Source organism: Canis lupus, chromosome 24 (genome assembly GCF_048164855.1).
Source record: "Canis lupus baileyi chromosome 24, mCanLup2.hap1, whole genome shotgun sequence".
NCBI lineage: Eukaryota > Metazoa > Chordata > Mammalia > Carnivora > Canidae > Canis > Canis lupus.
Window position 1 is genome coordinate 9,014,659 of NC_132861.1, and position 12,163 is coordinate 9,026,821.

Sequence of the window (12,163 nt, forward strand, 5' to 3'; positions counted from 1 at the left end):
GATCCTTCCAATGACTTGCCATAAAATGTAGTACAAAGGCTCAACCTGTCATTCAAGGTCATTGAAGATCTGACACCCAGTCTGCCTTTCCTGTGTTATTTTCTGCCCTACAAAACTTCACTCATTTCCCTAAATGATTATGAATTTCTTATTATCATATTATCACCCCTTGATCCAAGCCCCCTAGTCATGCTATGTCTGAGGGCTCAAAAAGAGATGAGTTTGTTTCAGGTACTCTCATTTTTTTTTTTTTTAACTACTGGCTTCATTTATGCCTTTTAGGTAGATACCAAAGGAAATAGAATGGATGTAATTGTGTTACTCTTGGCTGTAATAAAGTCCTCTGCTCCTTTGCCTGCATTACCATGAACTTTATATAAGAGTTGGCTCACAGTCTGTGAGCAGCCCTCCCACAGTTCAGCTCCAAGGGAGGGGAAAGAGGCTGATATTTTAGGTCTAACACGACTCCGAAATGGCAGTCATCTCTGCCTCTCCCCGCCACCCCTGAAGACAAGGGCACTGGTCTGTTCTGCAATCCGTGGTCCCTTAGAGGAACTCTGTTCCTGAGATGTCACTTTTCCCAGTGAAATCTGCTATCTTGTTGAAAAGGATTTCAACGAACTGATTACTTCAGAATAAGTATGTAATTATTTTTGTGGTCAACTGAGACAACATCACATGGGAAATAAGAACAGATGTTGCCCAAAAAAGAATTCAGCTTGGCAGATGCAGAAACATGGTGGGGAGAGAACATCCTCTGACTGCCTGGCTGAGTAATTGCAAACAGCTGCTGGTCTGCATAAGGCTCCGACTAAGAAAATGTTTCAGCAGGAAGGAACACTGTGCTCCACTGGCCCCACCTCCCCCTCGCGTGGATCAAGAAACTGAGGCCATAGAAAAAGTACAGTCAGAAACCTCACCTGCTTCTTTCACCCAAAGATTTCTTTTTCTGGAAAATGTAGAAAACCCTCAAAATTGTTTTCTTTGGATTTTCTTATACAAAGAGTAGAAGTCCTAATGAAGCGTTGTCAAATATTTGTAGGCTGTTGAGAAGCCAGTGAACTCCACGGAGTGACTGACATTCCAGAGCAGCTTCTGTCCTCAGTGTAGTCCCTGTTCACATGCGGCCGTGTGACTGCAGAGCACTAAGCTCTGAGCAAGCCCGCCTGGGCTCTCTTATTAGCCTCCCTGTGAAAGGAAAGCCATCATTTGATGGATCCTACCCTGCCCCAGCTCTAATGGAACATGTCTCCATGCTGGGAACATTTATGAATTTCATCCTCATTCAGAAAATATTCTGAATATCTTTTCTACTCTCTATTTATAGTTCATGGCAATCTCCAAATACCAATAGTATCCTGAGTTTATTTCGGGCCCCTGGTGCATTCCAAAAGAGTTCTGCTGCTCTTGGCCTCCCCTGACTTCACGCTCAGAGGAGGGAGCAGGCTTGGGTGACCATCTTCTGCAAGAACTTGCCTCCCCGCCTCCTGTGCCTCTTGCTTTTGCTGCTGTTTCTCTTCCTCCACAAAACCTTCCTCCTGGTTCCAGATACTGTTACTTTACCCTTCCTCTGGTCTCCTGGAGCACTTTAGGAAACTTCCATCACAGCACAGCATTCCGTGTGTTCCAAGAGTTGGTGTCCTCACTCCGCTCCCCAGCCAGACTCTGAAATCCAGGTGGGAAGGACTGAGTCAGTGGCACCTTTAAACCTCACGGAGGCTAGCACATCACCCGCGCATTCAACCTGTTCAATCATGAGGTCTGACCATGAAGCTATCGATGAACCCATGAGTCACTGTCTCTCCCTCTCTGTTTCTCCTGAGTCCCAGGCTGCCTCCCTATCCCCACACCTTCCCCCCTTAAACTCTGAAAACAGGAGCTTAATGAGTGCCGTGCTCCTATGAGGTAATCCAAGCCCTCATTCCTACTCATTCCTGTCCAACCTTGGCCGTGACCCTGACCCACAGGAGATTTTAGAAATTATATGCACAGACAATTAACAATACTCTATTATGTGTTGATATTTACTAAGCGAGTAGATCTTAATTGCTCTCACCAAAAAAAGAAAAAAAAAGGTAACTTTGTGAGGTGATGGATGTGTCTGTTTGATTGCGGTACACATGTCACAAGTATGTGAATACCAAAACATCACATGGCACACTTAAAGATATACGATGTTTATTTGTCAATTATGTCTCAATAAAACTCGAAAAAGGAATTATTTGTTCAGGTGATGAGAAAAACTATTCTCCTCAGGCCCTATTCTGTTCTGAGTTTCTACACTTAAAGATATGACTCTGGACTCTTCAGAAAGCTCTTTGAAATTCAAATCCAGGGTCTCTGGAAGGTTCATTAGAAAGCGAACTCTGTGGTGAGTGGGCTCTCACTGCAGAGGACAGCAACTGCTTTGCATAAGGGTTAACTCAAGGAAAACTAAAATACTTAAGGGCTGTATTTTTCTCTCCCTTGGTGCAAAGTGCATATTTCCAGGACTTAGATTTATCGGTTTTATTGATCAGAAGAGTGTCCAGGGAGGAATCGCTACTGTTTTTCTGCTCCACCTACCTACAAATGTTACTATCTGGACTGATTTGAAGAATAACACTATAGACGTAGCTTTTCCACTTTCCTGTCAGTTCCTCCTGAACCCCGAGAGCAGGCAGCTCAGGCCAGGCGTGGGGTACTCAGCCCCGCACAGATGCTGTCCCAGCCCAGCCAACCTCCAGGGGCATCTGAAAACCCACCTCCCTGCGCCCCTCGTTCCACCACTAACTTACTCTTTAGATCCTCGTGGTTAGAGGCTCCAGGATTCTGCTCACAGCAAAATCCTGAAGTCATGTGGCAGTTTTTAAAGATCACAGTGAATTAGGAACTCGTTGTTGAAGAGATGCTCACAGATGGGAAGAGAAGCTGGTACAGCCATTTCGGTTGTGTTCTAAGCTTGCCAGGGTGTGTGTCTCCTTCGTCAGCATCCTCTCATCCTCTGTTGCTGTTGGGCACCGCTAAGAGACAGACAGACAGACAGACAGACAGAGATGGTGGGGCAGCAGGTGGGATGGAGAGGGGGAGGAAACATGATAGATCTTTGCTCTACTTTTGGTTTGCAAAGAAAGAGGCCACTTTTGTGGTGCTTAACCTGACCATTAGTATTAGTGATAATAAAGTTGTAAACATCCCAAAGGACCAACTCAGTGTTCATTTCCCCCTCATGTGTCCTCTCCCTTTCTCTCTCTCTCTCTCTCTCTCTCTCTCACACACACACACACACACACACACACACACACACACAGGGACTAGTCTCTTAACTGGAAGAGAGTTATGACAAGGGATCTTCCCAAGGTCTCTGCTCTTATTTATGTTTCCAGAAACTTTTTTTAAAGGAGGTAGAAGAGGCACTGTTGAGAAGCAAATCATTTGTCAAGGGAGCCCTCTAAGTTAGGCAATGATTACACCGTGCACACATTGCCTAAGGACACATCCCGTGCTGCTGCCCCGGGGCGGAGAGCTCCGGAATTGAGAAAGGCTTGGTGGGGAAGACAAGAGGGAGAGGGGAAAGAAGGAAGGAGGTTGTTCCCTTACTAGAAGGAACAGTCTTTAGTTAAAGCTTCATCTGGCTACTGAGTTGGGATTGTGGGTTCCTGAGTGCTTTTTGCTTAGTGCCTGCTATTCCTCTCTGAGTACTACTTGGCAGTGCTAAGTACCACGCTGATCCTTGACCACTGCCCTCACCTAATAGTCACACTCTTATTTGTGTGATAAAATGTGCAGGAAATGCAACCATTAAAAATGATCAAAATTTTAAGAAAAATAATCTGACATTTTTCTGTTTCCCTGCCTGTTCCATTATTTAGGATTATTTAGAGGGCTTTGATTTTTTTTCTTTTTTAAGAAAAATTTAAATTTTAAATTTTAAAATTTAAAATTTAAGAAAAATTTTATTTTTATTTATTTGAGAGAGCACAAGTAAGGGGAGGTAAAAGCAGACTCCCGTTGAGCAGGGAGCCCAATGCAGGGCTCGATCTCAGCATCCTGGGACCATGACCTGAGCCAAAGGCAGGTGCTTGAACGACTGAACCACCCAGGTGCCCCTAGAAGGCTTTGACTTCTGCTCCTGCCTCCGGCCCTGCTCCCAGAGACCTCGTTGAGCTCTAGTTTGCCCATAAACAGCCAGAAGCACAGAAGACAGCAGGGCTGACCTCGCCCCATCCTGGGGTCAGAAGTTAACAGGTATCTCCTGCTCCCCAGGGACTGCCTGTGAGGCCAGGGAAGTAAGCTGAAAGCCCCTGCCCCTCTTCCCTTCCTTGCAGTTTTTAGCCCTCAGAGCCCCTGTCTGTGGTAAGTGCTCAATAATTATTTCCACCAAGCTGCTGGTAGAGGAGCAGACCTCTTGCTCCATACACGGTCGGGTCCAAAAGATTCTTGAGAGAGAAGATGAATCAAGTTGTTTCCATAGCCTTTCATTAGCCACAAATATGACTAATTAGTTCATGAGTCAGACCCAGGCAAAGGTGACAGCACTTGCATTTGGATCTGAAATGTTCTCACAAATGAGGGGACAAGGATGTGGTCTGCCCACTCTGATGCCATGGCACATAAACCCCCGAGCTGCGAGCTTCCTGTCACTGGGTCAAAGTCACGGACGATCTGAGTTCTATCCAGCAAAAGGCTGCAAGGATACTATGAATCAACAGTTCAACAAAGGAATTACAAAAAGAGTCCGGTTGCCAATAAAATCGCATCCTAAACTCAAAATGACAAAGGAGAATGGGAGGAATCAGCAGGTGTTGGTCAACAAGCAGTTATGTGAACGGGAATAACCCTGCTACACCAGGTCTGATGGGAGCTTGGGAGGAGGGGAGGCATCATCTAAATGTAGATGAGGGTGAAGTGATCAGAAAAAAAGAATATAGCTGTAGATAGATATTGCATAGAGAGTACAGCTATAGCTAGATATAGTGTAGATATAGGTAGATACAGTGTCGATACAGGTATCTATACTGATACATAAGACACGCAAGGCAGGGCCTGGAGATTAGTCACACTGAAAATAAAAACCAGATAAAATAAATAAGTAAAATAAAATAAGAACAGGAATATAAGCAACCTACAAAACAGAGGAAAGGAAAATCAAGGGGATAATTTCACCAAAGCCAAAATCGTCACTTTCTTCAGAAGCTAAGAGAAATGTCATCTCCTCCAGGAAGCCCTCATCCCTTGACTGGTCACTACTTGATCCTCCACTGGCTATTCGCTCAGAAGAGACTGTGAGTCTATCGTGCACAAAGGCTACCAGGTCAAGCAGATCTAACATTCTCCAAGAAGCTTCCAGGTTGGGGAGTTAAGGCAAATGCACAAATAACTTTTTTGTAAGATCCTAAGCAACAGAGGCATTAGAGTGGTCCATAGGAGAGGCAAGAACCCTAGAACCTCAAGGTGGGAGAGGCTGCTCCCCCTGGGAAACTGGACTCCGGTAGGTATCAGGCTAGTCTGTGTCTGCTGGGTCTTGTAAGGCACTTCTTCAGGTTTGGGGCCCAAAACATTTGGTGCACCTCTAGTTTGTCTCCCATGCTGAGTCCTGTTGCTGAGTGAAAGCAGGTGTCCCGTTTGCATGGGGACCCAAATGGTGTCCTGCACTGGCCGGTTCTCTGGAACTGTCTACTAAAAACCAAATTTTCCCCCATATCATCGAACTAGCAGAAACACGAGGCACAGCAGGTTGCCTGAGAATAACGGCGATATTTGCAATATGTTTTCACGATTTTCCCATCGATTAGTTCTCAGCAGACAAAGGCCTTTATGGAAGCAATGATTTCTTTCCCTTAGCAGGCCAAATGATGCTTTTGGTGAATCATTTCTTTATTTCGGTTTCAGATTGCGTCTCACAGAATCACCTGAGGGGCAAATCTCTCCAAATGAAACCATTAATAAGAACTGATAAAACCGTGGCAGCTTTGCACAACTACCCCTGGAGGTCAGCCACATCACAAGCAGGGGCTCTAAGTCCATTTGTAAATCTGCCACGGAAATTCTGGCCGCCCCCCCCCCCCGCACTTCCCATCTGTCTCTGGCTGGCCCCCCGAGTGCCACTAGGGCCTCAAGTCTCGGAGTGTGGCCCCTGGACCAGCGGATCAGCACCACCTGAGGCTTACTAAATATGCAGACCGTCAGGTCCCACCCCAGACATGGAGCATCAGAATCTGCATTTTAAGGAGCACGGGGGGGGGGGGGGGGGGGGGGAGGGGTGCCGCCGCCCGCTCCAGATGATTTGATTGCACCTTGAGAAGCACTCCTCTAAGCTAAGACTTTGTCCTGAGGACACGACGAGAGGCCAGAGCTGGCAGGCCCCGTGTTCACTGCCGCAGCGCTTACGGACACTGACACTGGGAGCAAACCGAGCTTGCACGGCGGCCCTTCCCCGGCGCCTGCTGTGCGACACCGAGGAAAGAGGAGTGACAACACAGGGAAGCCCGAGGGGTGCTCGTGTCATGGGGCGGAGCATCACGCGGCCGCCGAGACGTGCCCTCTGCGAACCAAGGCCTGCTCTCAGAGCCCGCCCGGCCTTCGGGGTTGGCTCGCCCGCTGGGAGTCCCTCCGGCCAGAGTTGGCGAAGCCCGCTAAACTGGGGACGCGTCCCTTTGCTAAACGAATATGCAAACACGGAAGCGTGTGGGCCGCCGGGGCCCTCCCAACTGCGGGCGAAAGGGGTCGAGATCCCCGCGCAGGACTTGGCCGCAGCCCCGCCGTCTGGGTCGCCTCCGCCCCCGCGCGCGGCCCGGGTCCTGCGCCCCCTCCAGCGCCGCGGCCGCCTCCTCCACGCCGCGCTCAGCTCAGCGGACTTACGTGTCCGCAGCCGGGTTGGTTCTTTTTTTTTTTTTTTCTTAAAAGGAAGACAGCTCACTTAAGCAAACATAACTTTATTCGGCTACAGCCGTGAGAAGGCAATAAACTCTGCAGAGGGGGCCCTTCCCCAGAACACGGCAGGGTCGCCCGCCGCTCCAGGGCCGGGCTCCGCGGGTCCTCCCGACCGCTGCCCGTCAATCACGGCTTTACCTGCTACTATGCAAGCACAGCACAGTCAGGCAAGCAACACTTCCTGTGAACTGTCAGCGACCGCCTTTACAAAAGCCCCTGACGGTACAGGCCCCAGCCCCTTGTCTGCATCACAGCCCCCCAGCCCCGCTGGCTGGCTCTGCAGCGCTCGCACCGCTTCTCCTCTCAGGGAAGATCGCTGCTGCAAATCCAAGTCCAGCTGAATTTCTTTTTGTTGGGTCTTAATCTAATCCTCTCTCTGGATCACTCAACTCGTCTGGCCTGCGGCAGCACTCCCGGCCCCTTGATTCTCTCCACAGTCTCTTCCATCCTTATTCGCATCCCGCTCATTGATTAAATCAACACCCAAGCCCCATATTGTGTTGGATGTGATGTCCTCAGGTGAGCCAAGGGATTCACTTCTTATCTGGGAAGAAAGAGACGTGGACAAAGCCAAACTGCCTAAGTGCCCATGATGTCCCCAGTGTTGCTAAGTCACATTTTTTTTTAATATTTAAATAAAAATCACCTTGGTCCCCTCCCTTCTCCAAACTTCTGTTTTGATGAGTACTCTTCTTTGGCTCTGGATTTCAGCACCTGCTGAATTCTTTCCCACTGCTCCGCCTGGTCCTGTCACCTCTATGAGCTGGCCTTTGTCTGCATCCTGTGCCTCACTCTGGGCACGACCTTGCCTCTGTCAGTCCCCAGAGTCCCTCTACCTGGTTTCCCATCTGTGTCTGGCAGAAAAAGTTGATTCTCCCACTTTATCACCAGGAGTCCTTTCCCTGCCTTTATCTCTCTACAGATCTTTCCTTATAAATCTGAAAGCTCATTCAGCTGACTGCTAACCAAGAGCCATCTAGGAGAAGACTCCAGGTTTTGGCGGCACAATTTACAGTCTTTTAATAGGATCAGATTCTCAGGCAGCTCCCTTCCCTATTAGCTTCTCTAAGGTATTACAGTTATATTTCATACTGTATATGTACAACTATATTAAGCAAGAAGAAAAATCTCAAATCAATAACCTGAGCTTCCACCTTAAAAACTGGAAAAAAAGACCACACAAAACCAAAAGCAAGCAAAAGGAAAGAAATAATAAAAATCAGAGCAGAAATCAGTGAACTAGAGAATAGAAAAATAATAAACAAAATCAATGGAACCAAAACTGGTTGTTTGGAAATATCAACAAATCTTTAAACAAGATTTCTGACCAAGAAAATATTGTGAGTCTAAAGTATAAAAAGGGGTATTACTGCTGACCTTATAGAAATAAAGAAAGAATATAAAAGAATACTATGAACATTTGTGTGCCAGTAAGTTAGATAACTTAGATGGAATGAACAAATTCCTAGAAAGACACAAGCTACTGAAATTGATAAAAAACAATAGAGGGATGCCTGAATGGCTCAGTGGTTGAGCGTCTGCCTTTGGCTCAGGTCGTGATCCCAGGGCCCTGCAGGGAGCTTGCTTCTCCCTTTGCCTGTGTCTCTGCCTCTGGAGATGGAGAAGCAGGCTCCATGCAGGGAGCCCGACGTGGGACTTGATCCTGGGACTCCAGGATCAGGCCCTGGGCTGAAGGCAGCACTAAACCACTGAGCCATCTGGGCTGCCCCTTATTTATTTAAAAAATAAATTAAGATAATAGACCATATTAATAGAGTAAAAAACAAATGCTATATGATCACCTCAATAAATGCTTTTGACAAAATCCAACATACTTTCATGATAAAAATAGGCAACACAATAGGAATAGGAAGAATTAAGAACTTCCTCAACCCAATTAAAAAGCATCTACAAAAACCTTACAGCTAGCATTGTGTTTAATGGTGAAAGACTGGGTAATTTCCACCCAAGATCAAGAATAAGACATAGACATTAATTTTTGTCTTTCATCACTTCTATTCAGCATTATATGGGTGATTCTGGCCAGGGAAATTAGGCAAGAAAGAAAAAAAAGAAGGTCCAGATTGGAAAGGAAAAATAAAAGCACTTACTGAGTAGTTACTTAGGGCTCCAAGAAGGAGTAAAAAGGTGATAGCTAAGAGGTACAGGTTTCTTTCTAAAGTTTGCACGTATCTGTGAATAGGCTAAACATGATTGTATTGTGCACATCAAATGGGTAGATTGTATGGTATGTGAATTATATCTCAATAAAGCTATTCCAAAAAGATAATGACCAGAGAAATAAGAACCAGAAGAGAGGATAAAAGCGGAAAATTCAGAGAAGGTAATCAACATTACTTGCCAGAGTCAAAGTCAAGAACAAAGGAGGCAGAGGAGTAAGGTCCCCAAGTCATCTGTCCCCAACTTACCTAGATAACTTTCAAATCATCCTGAAAACCTATGAATTCGACCTGAGATTTAAAGAGAGAACAGCTGGAACGCTACAGAGAGAAGAGTTTGCCCTCTAACAAGGTAGGAAGACGGAAAAAAATAAAAAAGAATCCAGTGGGGGAGGGACCCCTGCGAGGAGCCGAGCTAAGACCCGGCGGGCGGCAAGAGCTTCCAGGACAGGAGAGCCCAGTCCCGGAGCAGCAGAGGCTTTAAAAGTCTTCCCAGATGGAAAGGCGCTCGCAGGGAACTCGGGCAGGATCCCAGGAGGGGGGCAGTGGATCCTCCAATCTCCCAGGGTCACAAACAGAGGGTCACCACACCCCACTGGCCGAGCACGGTAAAGGGCTGGACGCGGCACGTGGGGGCCTCTGGAGCAGCTCGGGCGGCGGCTCCCGCGGAGGGGGCTGCGCGGCCCGGGAGGGCGATTCCAGCAGCAGGCCCCGGAGCCCAGGGCGCCGGGGGACACAGCCCAGGATCCTGCGCTCCCTCGGGACAGGCGGAGGCGGGGAGGATACAGGACAGCGAGGACGCTCCTGCCACCGGGCGCCCCGAGCTGTGCAGGTCAGCCAGGTCAGCGTCCCCCCACCCCCACCCCCCGCCCCCAGGAGTATCCAGGCCAGTGCGGACTGGGAGCTGCAGTAGTTACTGCGGGAGCTGACTCCAGGGCTGGAGAGCTGGCTGCCGCCAGTGATGTTGTTCCTCCTGGTGTCACCCTGTGCCTGGGAGGGTCGGGGCTGCCAGGGGACAGGGACCGCACAGAGTAAACAGCTCCTGCTAAGCCGTGCACCTGGCAGGGGACAGGGCAGCTCCCCCAGGTACACACACCTGAGACTCAGCACAGCAGGTCCCTCCCCCAGAAGACCAGCTGGAGGGCAGCCTGGGTGGCTCAACGGTTTAAACACCGGCCTTCGGCCCAGGGCATGATCCTGGAGTCTCTGGACCGAGTCCCAGGTCACGCTCCCTGCATGGAGCCTGCTTCTCCCTCTGCTTGTGTCTCTGCCTCCCTCTCTCTGTGTCTATCATGAATAAATACATAAAATCTTTAAAAGAAGAAGACCAGCTGGAAGGACAGGGGAAGAGCAATTCTGGACCGAGTAGTGCTGGAAAGCTCCACAGAAGTCAAGGAATTTACAGTGTATAGAACCAAAGAGTACCCTCCTTTTTTTTTTTTTCTTCCTTTTTCCAGTACAACTCGGTTGTAGCCACTATGCACTGAGCAAAATGACTAGAAAGAAGAACTCACCACAAAAGAAAAAAATCAGAAACAGTACTCTCTGACACAGAATTACAGAATTTGGGTTACAATTCGATGTCAGAAAGCCAATTCAGAAGCACAATTATAAAGCTACTGGTGGCTCTGGAAAAAAAGCATAAAGGATTCAAGAGACTTCATGACTGCAGAATTTAGATCTAATCAGGCCGAAATTAAAAATCAATTAAATGAGATGCAGTCCAAACTGGAGGTCCTAACAACTAGGGTTTATGAGGTAGAAGAAAGAGTGAGTGACATAGAAGACAAGTTGATGGCAAGGAAGGAAGCTGAGGAGAAAATAAAAACAATTAAAAGACCATGAGGAAAGTTCAAAGGAAATAAATGACAGCCTCATAAGGAAAAATTTGCATTTAATTGGGGTTCCAGAGGGTGCTGAGAGGGACAGAGGACCAGAAAGCATTTTTGAACAAATCATAGCTGAGAACTTCCCTAATTTGGGGAGGGGGACAGGCATTCAGATCCAGGAGATAGAGAGGTCCCCCCCCTGAAATCAATAAAAACCGTTCAACACCTTGACATTTAATAGTGAAACTCGCAAATTCCAAAGATAAAGAGAAATCTATGGTCAACTAATATTCGACAAAGCAGGAAAGACTATCCACTGGAAAAAAGTCTCTTCAATAAATGGTACTGGGAAGACTGGACAGCCGCGTGCAGAAGAATGAAACTAGACCATTCTCTTACACCAGACACAAAGATACACCCAAAATGGATGAAAGATCTAAATGTGAGACAAGAATCCATCAAAATCCTACAGGAAAACACAGGCATCACCCTTTTTGAACTTGGCCACAGCAACTTCTTGCAAGATACATCTATGAAGGCAAGAGAGACAAAAGCAAAAATGAACTACTGGGACTTAACATAAAAAGCTTCTGCACAGCAAAGGATACAGTCAACAAAACTAAAAGACAACCTACAGAATGGGAGAAGATATTTGCAAATGACATATCAGATAAAGGGCTAGTATCCAAGACCTATAAAGAACTTATTAAACTCAACAGCAAAGAAACAAACAATCCAATCATGAAATGGGCAGAAGACATGAACAGACATTTCACCAAAGAAGACCTAGACATGGCCAACAAGCGCATGAGAAAATGCTCTGCATCACTTGCCATCAGGGAAATACAAATCAAAACCACAATGAGATACCACCTCACACCAGTGAGAATGGGGAAAATTAACAAGACAGGAAACCACAAATGTTGGAGAGGATGTGGAGAAAGGGGAACCCTCTTGCACTGTTGGTGGGAATGTGAACTGTTACAGCCACTCTGGAAAACTGTGTGGAGGTTCCTCAGTTAAAAATGGAACTGCCCTATGACCCAGCAATTGCACTGCTGGGGATTTACCCCAAAGATACAGATGCAGTGAAATGGCAGGACACCTGCACCCCAATGTAGCAATGTCCACAATAGGCAAACTGTGGATGGAGCCTCGGTGTCCATCGAAAGATGAATGGATAAAGAAGCTGTGGCATATGTATACAACGTAATATTACTCAGCCATTAGAAGTGACAAATA

General features: G+C 47.2%; 1 long non-coding RNA gene across 2 annotated transcripts in view; it reads right to left on the reverse strand.

The window, feature by feature from the left end:
• Nucleotides 1-1,345: 1,345 nt before the first annotated feature.
• The window catches only part of LOC140615715 (uncharacterized), a 35,447-nt gene continuing 24,629 nt past the window's right edge, over nt 1,346-12,163 (reverse strand). The window contains exons 1-3 of one of the 2 annotated variants that reach the window (XR_012016194.1): nt 9,342-9,813; nt 2,778-3,002; nt 1,346-1,665 (exon numbers count right to left, since the gene is read on the reverse strand). This is a non-coding gene — a long non-coding RNA (uncharacterized lncRNA). Of the gene's footprint in view, nt 1,666-2,777; nt 3,003-9,341; nt 9,814-12,163 lie in introns of those variants that run through there. The other variant, XR_012016193.1, reaches the window with a different exon arrangement.